Source organism: Notamacropus eugenii, chromosome 2, assembly GCF_028372415.1.
Source record: "Notamacropus eugenii isolate mMacEug1 chromosome 2, mMacEug1.pri_v2, whole genome shotgun sequence".
NCBI lineage: Eukaryota > Metazoa > Chordata > Mammalia > Diprotodontia > Macropodidae > Notamacropus > Notamacropus eugenii.
Genome location: NC_092873.1, coordinates 225,499,469 through 225,513,734, shown reverse-complemented (window position 1 = coordinate 225,513,734; position 14,266 = coordinate 225,499,469). Strand labels below are relative to the sequence as shown.

At 37.9% G+C, this 14,266-nt stretch overlaps 2 protein-coding genes across 2 annotated transcripts in view; one reads left to right on the top strand and one right to left on the bottom strand.

Annotated features, from left to right (window-relative positions):
* Positions 1 to 14,266, top strand: part of REPS1 (RALBP1 associated Eps domain containing 1) — a 107,472-nt gene that overhangs the window by 581 nt on the left and 92,625 nt on the right. The gene's annotated exons all lie outside the window — the stretch shown is intronic.
* The window catches only part of ABRACL (ABRA C-terminal like), a 97,666-nt gene that overhangs the window by 82,408 nt on the left and 992 nt on the right, over positions 1 to 14,266 (bottom strand). The gene's annotated exons all lie outside the window — the stretch shown is intronic.

Below are 14,266 nucleotides of genomic sequence, written 5' to 3'. Positions count from 1 at the left end.
CAGAGATGTGATTAGTCATCCGTCAGCCAATCAATTGGCATTTATTAGGTGCTTATTATGTGACAGGCACTGCGCTAGGTAATGGGAATACAGAGGAAAACAAAAATAGTCCTTGCTCTTGCTTGGTAGTTCACTATCTAGTAATGGAGACAACATGCAAACAACTACGTACAAACAAAATACATAGAGGATAAATTGGAGGTAATCTCAGAGAGAAAGCAACAGGATTAAAAAGCAGTGGGAAAGAATTCCTGTAGATGGTGGAATTTTACCTGAGACTTGAAAGTAGCCAAGAAAACTAAGAAATGCTCAGAATGATACTGGTTCTGTTCAAGGAACAGCAAGGAAACCAGTATCACTGGATCACAGAGCAGATGACCAGGAGAAAGCTGTAAGAAGACTGGGAAGCTAGGAAGGGGCCAGAGGATTATATCTTTAATAATGGAGGTAATAGGGAGCTAATGGAGTTAATTGAACAGGAAGGTGATATGGTCAGACGTGTGCTTTAGGAAGATCACTCTGGTAATTGAGGGGAGGAGAGACTGGAGTCAGGAGAAACTTGTGGCACGCAGACTAACAAGTAGCCTATGCAATAGTCTAGGCATGAGGTGATGAGGGTCTGTCTGGCCTATGGTGGTGGTAGTGTCAGAAGAGAGAAGGGAGTGTATACAAAAAATGTGATGAAGATAGAAATGACTGGACTTGCTATCTGATTGGATATGGGGTGGGGGGCACAGAGTGAAGAATTAAGGATGAACTTAAGTTGAGAGGATCAGTGACTAGGAGGAGAGGGTACCCTCAATATTAATAGGGAAGTTAGATAGAAAAAAATAATAGGACAATTAGAAAGAAAAGGGGTGAGGGTGGGGAAATGAGTTCAGTTGAATTTAAGATGTGTACAGGACATCCAGTTCAAAATGCCCAATTAGCAGTTGGAGTTGTAATGCTAGAAGTCAAGAGAGTTAGGACTATACAAGTAGATCTGACAATCATCTGCATAAAGATGATAATTTAATCCATGAGAATTGATGATACCACCAAGTGAAATAATATAGATGGGGAAGAGAAGAGGATCCAGAATGGACCTTAATGTTAGCAGCCATCACCAGGATAAAGATGCCACAAAGGAAATGGGGAAGGAATAGTCAGCCAGGAGGAGGAAAACCAGGAGACAGTAGCATCAAAAAACCTTAAGAAAAGATAGCATCAAAAAAAAAGAGAGTGATCAACAGTGTCAAGGCTGCAAAGAGGCTGAGAAGAATGAGAACTGAGAAGTCATTATTTTTGACAATTAATAAATCATTAGTAACTTCAGAAAGAACACTTAAAATTGAATTATGAGGTCGGAAGCCAGACTGAAAAGAATTAAGAAAATCTGAAGAATGGAAGTGGAAGCACCAATTGCAGATGACCTCAGGAGGTTAGCCATAAAAAAGGAAGAGAGATATAGGAGGATAACCAATAGGAATGAAAGGTTAAATGAAGTTTTGGGTTGTTGTTTTTTTTGAGGATGGGGAAGACATTGTCATGTTTCTACGCAGTAGATAAACAGTTTAACAGTAGATCTGGAACAATGGAAGATTAGTGAAATAGTAAGGAAGACAGAGGGCAATCTGCTGGAGAATTTGGAATGGATCACTTGGTACATGTCTTCATGTGAAACAGGCATGAAGAAGGAAATCATGGCAGGAGACAGCTGAGTTGCATTCAAAAGGGGACAAGATGCTTTCTGTAAATGGCCTCAATTGTTTTCAGTGAAATATCAGGTTTAGAGTTACAAGGCAGAGATAGAGGTGGAATGACAATAGATTATGTCCAGATAAAAGAGTCTAAGAGTTCTCGAACAGTTCAATGTGGAACAATTGTGAGTGATGGCAAGATCAAGGTTATCACCACCTCTGACTTTAGCTGTGGTTGGGTAGAAGAGTAAATCATGGAAATGAGTCAGTTGAGGAATTGGGAGTATCAATTTCTATGTTGAAGTTTCCATTATTTTGATTGCTGTGTGGTAGACCTGTGGTCACAGAGTAGGAAATGGTCCCTCAAGGCTCTGAACTAGACCCTTTTCTCATTCTATATACTCTGCCTTGATGATCTCATTAGCTTCAATGGGATCATTTATTTCTTTGAAGATGAATGATTCTGACACACAATTCCAGCCCTTATCTCTCTTGGAAGCTCTGTTCCTACATTACTAACTGCTTCCTGAACAAAGGGAGAAGCATAGCATGCTAAATACAACTCATTTAATGTGATAAACTTCATTCAATGTGGTATGGCTACCTGGGTGCTCAGATTACTTAAGGGTAGAGAAACTTGGCTACCTAATGACCCTTGATAGGTGCTACTTCTGTCTTCCAGAAGAAAACACATTCATTCCTTTTAGGCCTGTGAAGCATCCTGTGTTGACTGCTTATATCCAAAATCAAGACCCAATATCTGTAAGATGTCTACAAGGCAGTAAGCACTGTTCCACATAGCTCAATCTCTGTTTCTGTACTTGTAGGAATTCTATATCTTAAGTTTTTATCTCCAGCTTTCTGCTTCTCCATTTCAAATTTGGGCTATTATTTAAATTAGTAAGAAGACAACATATTATCTTTTGCCTGTATTTCCAGACTTAGGTGTGTGTTCTTTGGATATTACTGTTGGTTGAACAGGCTAAAAAAGAATTAGTGGTCCCCTTCACAGGCTTATGGCCTTGAAGTTAGTCATCTAGTCATATTTATATGAATCTTTCGAGTGGGAGGATTGACAGTGAAGCCACTCAGAAATTTCAGGAATGTGACAGGCAGGCAAAAATTTCTCAGTTTATACGTGTGAATATGCTATTAAACACTGTGCCAGCATTTAAACATGTCACAATATAACTATATTACTATGTTCATCACTTTAAGATACATTTAAAATAATCATATAATGGTGATAAAATTCATATGGTATTTAAAGTTTACAAAACTTGATTCCAATCACAGAATCAAAGAATCACAGAATTTGAAATTGAAAAGGCAAATCCATAAATGAAAGGGGTCCCCACTTTCAACATAGTAATATTTTTCATTCTTTGCCAGGCTTCACTCTGGACTTCTGTGAAGCCCCAGAGACCTCTTCACTGTAGATCACTCCAGCCCTGGAGTTCTCACCTTGAAGTACCCTCTGCCCCTGAAGTCACTTCTGATTTGATGGCCCCTCCTAAAACCTCCTTTCAAGGAGAGCAGCCAGGCCAACCACATCTTCATTTCTCACCAGACTGTATTCTGGAGTTTTCTACCACACTCCAGTCAAGCAACTTCATTCCCCAGCTCAACTCCCTTTTAGGTGTTGTCTTCCCCTATTAGGATGTAAACTCCTTGAGGGCAGGGAGTGTCTTTCTTTTTGATTACATATGTATTCCCAGCACTTAGACACAGTGCCTGGCACATAGTAAATATTTATCCAACCTCTGCAGGAAGGCCCCCAATGAAGGGTGCTCCATGTTCCTCTGCCTTGTTGATAGCTTTTATATTCTTGGTTTTTCCTGGTGTGAAGTTCAAATCAGCCTATCTGCAACATTGTTTCTCTTTTGTTTCTCTCTCTCTCCCTTTTTTTTTTCTTTTCTTTTTTTTTTTTTGCTTTGGAGGCAATAGGGTTAAGTGACTTGCTCAGGGTCACATAGTTAGTAAGTATCTGAATTCAAACTCAGGTGCTCATGACCCCACGACTGGGGCTCTATCTAGTGAGCTATCTTACTGTCCCTCACCCACTGTTTCTTGTTCTGCACTTTCTAATCCTACTTTTACATGGCAGTCTAGTCAATACTTGAAAAAAGCTATCTTTCCCCAGCAATCATTTTCTTGTTCAGACTGAGCATGTCTAGTTCCTTCAACTAATCCTTATATTACACAGTCCCTTCATCATCCTGGTTGCACTTCTCTGGACACTTTCTAGCTTTTCAATGTCCATCTTAAATCATGGTGTCCAGAATTCAATGATGTTAAATCTTGTTTTAAAGATGTGTGAGTATAATGTGCTATCTAACAACAGACATCTGAAGCATCTAGGTAGCATAGTGGATAGAATGTTGGCTTTGGACTTAGGAAAACCTGAGTTCAAATCTTGTTTCAGATGCTTACTATGTGACCCTAGGTGAGTCATTTAACCTCTCTGAGACTCAATTGCCATATCTGTAAAATGGAGATAATAATACCTACTTCACAGAATTGTTCTGAGGATTAAATGAGCTAACACATGTAAAGTGCTTTACAAACTTTGAAGTGCTGGTTATTTTTATTATATCCATATCTATAATAATCATGTGTGTATGGATGTGTATATACATACTGTTAACTACAGATAGAGTCAGCTGTAAATTCAGACATCTATCTCAAAATGTATGGCTTGGCACATATTGGAGTTATAGTTTGACTCCAGTACAGTCTTAGAGGAAGATAGCTAATAAGAAAGGTAAAATTAAGTGTAAGGGAAATCTCTGTTAGTACTTAAGGGAAGCTCAAAGGCTTTTCTATCTCACAGTCTTACATGCAGTTGCATAGCAAACAGGGAACATGTCAATGCCTGTATAAGGATTCTGCTTAACATCAAGGAAAATAATTTAAACCTTTTTTCCCCAACTGTCAAACTCTATTTACTTGAGGAAAGCATGAGAACTCTCACTACTTACAACTTAATATAAGTGGCCTAAGTGGCTCCTACAGCCATGAGTTTGCTACTGCCGTGTTTGAACTGCCATGAATTTGCATTCTACAAACATGCGCTCCATTTTACCACAATATTGTGTATATGTATATGCATGTATATATGTATATGTGTGTGTATATGTGTGTGTTTCTATATATACATACACACACATATACATATACACAATACACATACATACACACACACACACACACACATATACTATATGTGGGAAGAGGCTGCCAATTGGAGGGTTGAAGGAAAAACGGAGATAATATTTTATCTTCTTTGTCCTTTCCTTAGCATTGGCTATCACTCATACCTAGAATGTCACTGTCCTCACCTCTTGCCCTTAGTCAGCCTGGTTTCTTTAAAGCAGGGGTGGGCCACACTTGAGGACCTAGAGGGTTCCCCACACCTGACTTAAAGAGTAGCTCAGGTCCCACCTTCTACAGAAGGCTTTTCCTGGTTCCTCCTTTCCCCCCAGATGCTGCTGCCTTCCTCTTTGAGATTACCTTTCATCTATTACTTTTCATTCTATTCTGTAAATATATATGTATGTGTGTATATATGTATGTATATGTACGTATATATGTGTACCTATTTATTTACATGTTGTCTCCCTCATTAGAATGTGAACTCCTTGAAGGCAGGGGCCATATTTTTGCATTTTTCTCTGTCCCCAGCACTTCACTCTGACAGCAATAAGCACTTGCTAAATGCTGATTGCCTTGAGAAGAGGCTTAGCCATGGAGTAGTTCATGACATCTTCTAAGCAGTTTTGTATATGTATCTCACTCTTTAGGGGACAAGAAGCGAAAAGCATTTGTAGTTTTCTTACATCATGTTGGTGGGCTTAAAGATTCATACAAATGGTACTCAGAAAAAAGATCACACATTTTATGCTATATATAGATAAATATAGATAGATATGGTAAAGAAACATTGAATAATGATCAATTTATATATTATATGTATATTAATTTCACCTTATATATCAATTATATATTGTAAGCAATGACTGCAAGCATCCTAAAAAGCTTAAAGGTTTTAATGCATTGATCTCATTCACTAAAAAAAAATTATCTTACGGGCTCTCTGGTTAAAAATAAAGTCCAGTCACAGTTTTACAAACTTCTATTACTTCTATCTATTGCAGAGGTACCTTAAAGCTTTGTCCTCTTCTTAAGATACTTCAAGATTCAGTCTCAGTGTCTTTTCCTAATGGCTACCATTTATATATTGCTATATAAAATTATGTATACTTAATTTACATATATTAACTTATATGTATTATATGATGTACATGATAATATGTATATTATATAACATATGAGCTAACATTATATAATGTGCATATTATATAATCTACATTAACTTATATATAAACACATGGAAATTATATATATTTAAGGTTTGCAAAGTGCTTTTCATATGTTATCATTTAAATCTCACAATAACCCTTTGAGGTAAATGCTATTATTATTCCCATTTTACGAATGAGAAAACATATTGAAAGCGGTTGAGGGACCTGCCCAGGTTCACTGGATTTGAACTCAAGTCTTCCTAATTTCAAATGCTCTATCCACTACACTTCCTTGCTACTTAGAGTGCTATGAATTTTACATGGTAGATAACCCAAATTGACTTGTTTGCCCATGAGCTTACTTAGTGATTCAGTTATGTGTGGTTCCCACATTTCAAGATGTCTTCAGCAATTGAATTTGGCAAAGGTGAAGCTGTTTATCTTACCTGCACAGCCTCTTCAGATACCACCTTCCCCATTACAACAGCAGCACTCTTCTCAATATCTCTGTTATCCTAAGGAGTGAGTCAACTAACCTTTGTCTGATATTCAGATATAATCAAACTCACTATCTCAACTATATATTAGGTAACTTGGACAAACTGTAATGATTTTTCTTGCAACAGAATTATTTTCAGCAAATGTTCCAGGGATTTCAAGTCTATTATGAAACAGAAAATCCAGCTCCAGCAAGTACAGGCTATTCTTAAGTTATTCTTAGGCCTGGAGATTCCTAGGAGACTGAACTAGTTTATCAATATAAGTTAGGTGAGGAGTTCAGTTTAGTTACCTCATTGCCCCCCACAACTAATTATAGTCTGTATTATTGCAGCTTCCAAATTTGCTTCTAAAATAAAATAAGTACTAACAATATTGGATTCAACATGTTATTATACAAATCCATTTTATGTTAGTTACACAGAGGTATCACATTTATTCTTAGCAACCAATGGCTTCCATGTTCAGCATTTCATATTTTTTAAAGACATAAAGGAGTGATTTATAGATAAGTTTGATTTTGCCATTGTTTCTATGTTGGGTCTTTTAAAATCTTTGGTGATTTTTTATGTTTGGATACTTTTAACAAAAGCAGGTAAATGCGATAGGTCAAGGAGAATATATACTCAAATGACTTTTTTATGCAATGGAGGGACTGGACAATGAAGGCCCCTGTGTCATATACTTTGCCTTTTGCATATCTATGTAGAGATTTATTGAACCTGCTTCTAAAATTTTATGATGGAGGGGCCCTTCCCCTTCCTGAACAGATAATCCAACTGTTTCCTGGAAGCTTACTGAGTGGTGATAAAAGCCTTTTATTTGATTACTGACCCAGAACTGAATGGGTATACAAAAGGATCTAATTGATGGCTACCTCATAATGCTCTCTCTTCCCTGGCAGGTTTTGAGTGAAGAGATGTGAGAAATTTACAGAGAAACTTGTGAAAGAAGAGACAGTAATAATGATGGCAGTGGTCTGCTGCTAGTAGCTGCCTATTTTCCCTAACATATCACTATGTGGCTATGAAAACATGGTGCTTCCTCTGTTTCTGTCTCTGTTGTGTGTGTTCTTCTCTGATGTTAGGTGAATGAACATCAGAGATGGAACATAAATTAGGACATTTTAAGCTTTGACAGGTCAGAAGAGTCAATAGAGGTTGGGCAATTACTGAAGCACCATGCCCTGAAAGCAAGAGTGACATCCATCGATTATGCCACCTCCAGAAATGACCTTGGTGGGGGCAGAAGATAATTTTAGTTCAGCAGCAATGACTCTGAGCACACTTTCCTGAGGAACTGAGGTGGTAAAGACAAGTTTGCTTTTAGTTCAGGAGAGTTTTACTCTTCTATCCCTATTACACTTTCTCAGTAAATATTCCTTTATAAAAAGGAATTAGTTAAATGATATTAATTGGTTAAATTACATTAAGGAAAGATCAATTGGTCACATTGAGACTGGGTAGATATTAACTGGCAAACTGATATTATGGTGAACACACTGGATAATGTGTGTTCATTAAAGATATGATCATAATGAACAATATGAGAAAGATAGACCTGTGAGTTTACTACCCTAGAACCCTGAGGGGAGCAGTAGCCAGTCTAGCTTTGATCTAATGGCATAAAAAGAAATATTATAATATAGTATATCTAACATTTGAGTTAGAGTGATTTAAGAATGTGTCTGAAGACAGACACTGTGTAAGTAAATATATATCCTTTTAAAGTTGATACACATATTTAACCAGAGCCATAACTAGCAATTTTTATGCCAAGACAAATACCACAAACTGTGCCTGTAGTGACTGGCAGGAAGCATCCCCTCAGTTGGTCCCAGGAGTGGGGAGGGGCAAAGGGAGACACAAAAAGAACCTACCCCCTGGTAGGTTGCTATTTTAACTGACTACCCTTACCAGCCACAGCTTCTGGAGGACTCCAAGTTCTTTCAGTACCCACTAAACTCAGTATTCTGAGGCATATCTTTGTGTGCCCTTTCCTAGTTGTGACTCTGTACCTGACATTAATAAACTGTTATTTGCTGCTACTTTCACATGAGTTCCTACACCTTCAAATCTGCAACCCCACTTTGTAGGACATACCTTTAAAAATAGATGTCTTAAGACATCAGTTTTGAAATAGATATGCCTAGGAATATATAGGAAAGGATGCTGCTTGTGCCTCAAAAAAGACCTTGTGTTAAGTTATTGAGAAGAGTTATGAACCATCACTCTAAATGGTTCAAAATGTAAGTAAGGTTGAGTTAGAAAACTAGAAAATGGGTGCCTAAAACATTCTGAGGTTAATTGAACAGATTGTCTCATTTTTCCTGTTTACTTATTTCTGACATTGTATTAGTATGAATTAGTATGGTGAAATATTAAAAAGTCAATTAAAAAGTCAAGGGGTATTATCCCTTTGTGGTAGAGAAAATATTCTAACCTACCTTGCCTCCCTCCCCAAATGATAGATTATTTTTTTTATTTAAAAAGTACTGAAATATTCCCCAAGGAATTGGCTGACTCAGGAGACTAAAGATTCAGACTTTGGGCACCATCTCTTTGTCACCTGAATACCCATATCCAAGAAGAGCTCTGGGGACCCTCTGAGGGCTTGACTGATGGATCACAATGAAGTACTTAGGCAAGGGAGTTCCCCTTGGCTGAATCAATCCTCAATGCCTAGTCTTGTCCTCCTGCTATGGCTAAGTAAATCTCATTTTGTTAAATATCGAATGACTTAGGAGAATCTTATTTTGTTCCCAGTATTGAACTTACACTGCCAGGGAACTTGCCTGAGTCAGGCCCAGCCAAGAACAATTGGCTTAATGTTGAAGGACTGGAACATAATGATCTCCTTGAAATGGGAGGAGGGGCAGTGCAGAGGAAGATGAGTTTAGATTAGCTTAATGATGTCTCTACAAATGGTGGGTTCTTACTGTGAGACACCTCTGACTCCTGGGAGATTAGAAGGTTAAACTGCCTGTGGCCTTTCAGCAAGAAGTGAACAATGTATGTTCTGTGTCCTAAAACTTCATCTGGAAGATAATTGTGGTCAACTGTGTTTCAGGCCCTCCAGCTTTGTTGGGATTTCTAACCTTGTAATTTAAGTCTCCTCAAACATCTACTAGGGAATCTTTTTCAGAACTCAGTTTAGCCCCAAAGAAGTCTGGAGGGGGATGAGTTTTGGGAGATGGAAAGATTGCCCTCTCATTAGAAAAGGATAAATGTGGAAGAACCAGTTGTGTTCTTCCCTTGCTAAGCCTCAACGCTTTTTTTTTTTTAATCACTAGTAGTCATTATCACCCAATTGCTGCTTGGGCAGACCTCCTGAAAAGGGCCCCTCTTATGGTTTAAGGGTATTGTATTTTGTATAAACTGATTGGTTTTGAGCGACTTTTTGGAAATGACAATACAGCTGAATTAGCACTTTTCAGTCCTGTAAATATATATGATATAGTGAGCCGTCAAGGGATGGCAGGAAGGCCCCTAACAGTGAGAGAATACAAACCAAGGCAGAATTTTATGATTGTCTGACAACCGTGATGAATAAACTGAGTTTTGCTTGCTTTTTAATTTGGAATTTGAAGAGACCAACTGCAGTTCTGCTACATGCATTTTGCTGTAATTCTCTGATGCAAGTCATTGGGGGAGGTACTTGAAATAATAACACTGAAGTCTCTCCAGGATCCCAGAGACATTTTTAGAACTAGATATATGAACAAATGTGCCAATGACACCCCATTTTATTAGCTGAAAATAGGTAGGGCTACTACATCAGTTTAACTAGTTCTCCCTCTCACACTGAACTGTGAACTATAATTCTCTCTGGCGATTCAGTTGAGGGGTGCTAGAAAAGCATAGAACCTAGGCTCCATGAGCATTTCCCTAACATGAGAAGAAATAGCTATTTGTACATGGGGAATAAAATACATGCATTCCGGCCAAGAATAGTCCTTGGCTCTGCTGATTTTTGTGTTGCTTTATATCTTTCCCTGAGCAAAGTGGGGTATAGTCAGAGCCCTGGAGTAACACTATTCACCAAAGCTGGAAGGCCCTGGAATGCCATAATGCGGTTGAGTCAGGCCCTAGCAGTTGCAAGATAATCATGTTAAGGCCTACAGCAACACTCTTCCCCCAGAATAGGACAGAAAAGGTTAGGTCTTCAAAGTGATAGTTACACAGAAATGGCACAGAGGGTAGCAGTTGACTCTGGCAAAGCAGGCAGTGGGGAACAGATCCTGTCAAGGGGCTGAGACACAGGCTCCCGCAGTGGAAGGCAGTGGACAGTGGCTAGGTCCCCAGAAACAGCTGCAGAAGAGTGAGCACTGTGCAGTGACAAAAGGCAGGCCACTGCAGCCCATTGTTTACCTTGACGTAATACTGGTTGGTGCATCCACATTGCTGCCAGTTCAGCACTCTGATCACCGTATAATTCCTCCCCACAGATGGTTTGGAGGACTATTGCTGGAAGGGCTCTTTGCTTTATTGGCAACAAGGCTGAGGTGAAATGAAAGTGTCAAACCAGCTGCCACAGAAGAAGGGGTGGCAGCAAGTCCCTTAGAAGTCTTTCATGGGAAAAAAGTTTGGCATTCCCCTCCCAAGACTTATGTGTCCAAAAGAGATTTACTAAAAGATGATCTTTACACATGCTGAAGGAGGGAGTAAGGTGCTGCAGGCTTCCAGTCTGCATCATGAGTGGTGGTATAGTGTGGCAATTCTTTAGATTAGGGTGGTGTGGCAGTTTTCCCTTTTTGCATAGGAAAAAGTCATCAGTAATGTGCGTTAAAGGTGCTTTCCTTTTACGGAGTTCCAGGATAATCATTAGTGGAAAATGATGAGTAATCTGCCCTCTTGGCTTCCAGATCTAAGTTTTGGGATCTGAGTACAGTAATTAGTTGAGAAGGATGAGACTATGGGACTGAAATGGTTTCTGATTTATTCAAGACTTGCTAACAAGTTGGGCATAGAGGGTCTTTTCTATCATACTAGATAATATGGAGTTGTCCAGACTCAGAAGAACACTTTTACTATGAAGTGATTATACCTAGAATAGAGAGATCTTCTCAGTTGTGCTTAGGGGAGAAAGCAAAAAGCAAGAGACAATACTTTCAGGACACATGCTTATTATCTGTTATGTGCCAGGAGAATGATTTTGATTATTCTCTCAAGTGATACAAGGTATTTATGGCTTTTTTTTTAACCTCTTGAGATTCTAAAAAGGAATCCTAACAGATTTCATAGGGGAATGGGGAATAAACTCCCAATAACCAAGCATGTAATAAGGAGGAAAAGGCCTTATTTTTTTAATATAGCTATATATAAATATAAGTCTGCATGTATACATTTTATAATAAGCAATGCTGGTTCATTTTTATTCTTCAAAATGAGAAAGGAAAGTTTGTGCGGCCGCAAAATTTTAACACACAAAAATAAATCATCATCATCCTAATGCTAGCATTTATATAGCACTTACTATGTGTCACACATTTTACGACTATTATCTCATTTGATCCTCACAACAACCCTATAAAATAGGTATTATTATTCCCATTTTTACACATGAGGAAACTGAAGCAAATAGAGGTAAAGTGACTTGCCCAGGGTTATGCAGCTAGGAAATGTTGGAAGTCCAATCTCATACACTTAAGAAAAGGATCTAGACCTATAAAGACCAGATATTATAGAAAGCATTATAGCAGTTAAGGTCAAGCCACAATTTCAGGCTTCCTTATCAACCTTTAGCATTCCCAAATCACAGAAAATACCTTTGTATTTTTGGAAAATAAATTAAATGTACAGCTATTAATAAGAGAAAAAAAGGATATAATACATTAGGTAATTTGATATCAGAACACTTTATGAGGCTGAATTTGAGTGGCTGTATTTAAGCAGTTGTATTATAGGGTGGTTAGCAAGGACAGAACTGGAAATAAAAGTCATTATTATGGAAGTAGATAGACACAGATCTTCCCATCATCTGATACCATCATCTGTCACTTGCTCTATGTCATTAAGGGGGTTACATCTAGAGATAGCAACTGAGGAAATGGCAATTGTTGAGGTCCTTTTTCACCATGGGACCATCTTTCCTGCTGTTACCATCACTGTTGAGCTTTCCCATACTTGATACTTCGCCTTCCCTAGCCTCATGGCTAACACATTTCTACCTCTTGCTTCCTCAACCTCTATAATCCAGACTCTCTGTCTGCCAAAGTGAAAACCTCTCTCCCGTCATCTCCACAAGCTCAGCCCTATGATTTCCTTTGCTCTCTCCTATCATACCCTCTGGAATCCCTATTCCATTATTTACAAATTCCTCTTTATCCCCAATATGGTTCTTTTACACTTCTTTGGTGTGCCTGGAAACCTGGATTTCTCTTTAAGATGCTCTATCTCACAGTTACTCTTTGTACAATCCTACTGTTACTATAAATAGTTTTCTTTCTGTTCATTTCACTCATTATTTCATGCAAGTCTTTCCACGTTTTTCTAAAATCAGCTTGCTTATCATTTCTTACATTATAGCAGTATTTCATCACAATCACATACCATAATTTATTTAGCCATCCCCCAACTGATGGGCATCCCCTCAATTTCCAGTTCTTTGCTATCACAAAGATAGCTGCTATAAATATTTTATAGAACATATAGGTTCTTTTCCTTTTTCCATGCTCATCTTGGGAAACAGACCTAATAGTGGTATTGCTGAGTCAAAAGGTATACATAGTTTTATAACTCCTTAGGCATAATGGTTGAATCATATCAAAGTTCCATCAACAGTGTATTAGTGTCCCAATTTTTCCATATATTTCCAACATTTGTCATTTTCTCCTTCTGTTATTTTAGCTGATTTGATAGTTATGAGATGGTATCTCAGTTATTTTGATTTACATTTCTCTAAGCAATAATGATTTAGAGCAATTTTCATATGACTATATATAGTTTTGCTTTCCTCGTCCCCAAAGTGTCTGTTCATATCTTTTGACCACTTATCAATTAGGCAATGACTCATATTCCTATAAATTTGACTAAGTTCTTTGTATATTTGAGATATGAGACCTTTTTCTGAGGAACTGTCTATAAAAATTTCCCCTAATTTTCTGCTTTCTAATCTTGGCTGCACTAGTTTTGTTTGTGCAAAACCTTTTTAATTTAATGTAATCAAAACCATCCAATTAACATCTCAAAATGCTCTCTCGTTTATTCATAAGTTCTTCTATCCATAAATCTGATAGGTAATATGTTCCATGTTCTTCTAATTTACTTATGATATGTAAGAGTAGCTAACTTTTGCAGAGCTGCTAAAAACTTTACCTAGCTTGTCTTATTCCTCACAACCCTTTGAGGTAGGTGCTTACTAATAAGTCAGTAACATGGCAATAATGTCTCCTATTAATTCATTAACTAATTAATTAACCTCCATGAAGTCAAGGACTACGGTTTATTTAAACACTGCATTTCCCTCAGCACCTAGCAAAGTGCTTTGTGTGAAGTAGGTGCTTATCCCCAGCTACTAGTGCCTTCTCTCCCAAAATTACCTTGTATATATTCTGTGTATACTTATATATGCATGTGTTGTCTCCCCTATGAGAATGTACACTCTTTGTATGTAGGGACTAGATCATTTTTGCTGTGTCCTCAGTGCTCAGCACAGTGCCTGGCAAACAGGAGGTGCTTAATAAATACTTTGTAACTAGTTACTTGAAAAATAAACAGTTGTGAAGTTGATCTGAATTAAATCAATAGGAGAGTGCAAAGGTTGCTGACACCTATCTGGTCAGTC